The sequence below is a fragment of the Babylonia areolata genome, chromosome 1, assembly GCF_041734735.1.
Source record: "Babylonia areolata isolate BAREFJ2019XMU chromosome 1, ASM4173473v1, whole genome shotgun sequence".
Taxonomy (NCBI): Eukaryota; Metazoa; Mollusca; class Gastropoda; order Neogastropoda; family Buccinidae; genus Babylonia; species Babylonia areolata.
Window position 1 is genome coordinate 48,619,765 of NC_134876.1, and position 1,050 is coordinate 48,620,814.

Below are 1,050 nucleotides of genomic sequence, written 5' to 3' on the forward strand. Positions count from 1 at the left end.
CATTATTGCAAGCCAGTGTGGTAGTCGATGGTGACAAATTCAACTGTAACGATATACTGAATCCACAAACAGTTTCGGATACAAATGAATGCTGCCCCTTTCGTTGTAGAAGACAGTGCATATACTCGTTGCTTCGATTTTCTTTCTGTTTTTTTTTTCTCTTGAAACGACATTTGCTGCCATTGTCCTGCGGATAATATGCATCTAGCATTGTTTTGATTCATTTTCTTGAATATCACTCATGTGATGTGTGTAAAGAAATCGAGATGTCTGTGCAAAAAAGCTACCAAAAAATCAGCTTATCAGGAAACAGTTGTTTTTTTTCAAGGCGTCATTGTGTTTCGAAGTCAGCGGCTCGGTGACGCTGATGTGTGTGTGTGTGTGTGTGTGTGTGTGTGTGTGTACGCGCATTTGTTCGTACAAATGTCCAGCACTCAAGAAATTTCAGCAATAAAACAGATGGTATGTGATTGTGGCTGAACTTCCTACGTGTGCTGAAAGCCAGTGAACAACTTAAAAAGAACAAAACAAAAGAAATAAAAAAAAGAAAGAAACAAAGAAACAAAAAAACAAAAACAAAAAAAACCCCAACAAAACAACAACAACAAAAAAACAAAACAAAACAAAAAACACACACACACAAAAAAACAAAAAACAAAAACAAAAAACGCGCAGTATCTAATCATCATTATTGCAAGCTGATGAAGTGAGCTATGGTTTAAACTTCAACTGTGACATCGATTACAACGCTGGCGATTACAATGTACCAAACAATACGTTCAGACTTGCCTTTGAGGCCTTCAGCTGTCAAACAGGGGCATTCAGTGATGCTGATTGGTTTGCAATGAGAATACTTACTGTTATTTATAGGAGTGGCAGCCCAGTGAACTGGGGTTCGATTCCCGTGTGTAGGTCTACCTACCAGCCCGGGCTTGATGACTACTTGATACTAGTCAACGTGTGATTTGAAGCCCTCGAGTGACGGGCGCAATAGCCGAGTGGTTAAAGCGTTGGACTGTCAATCTGAGGGTCCCGGGTTCGAATCACGGT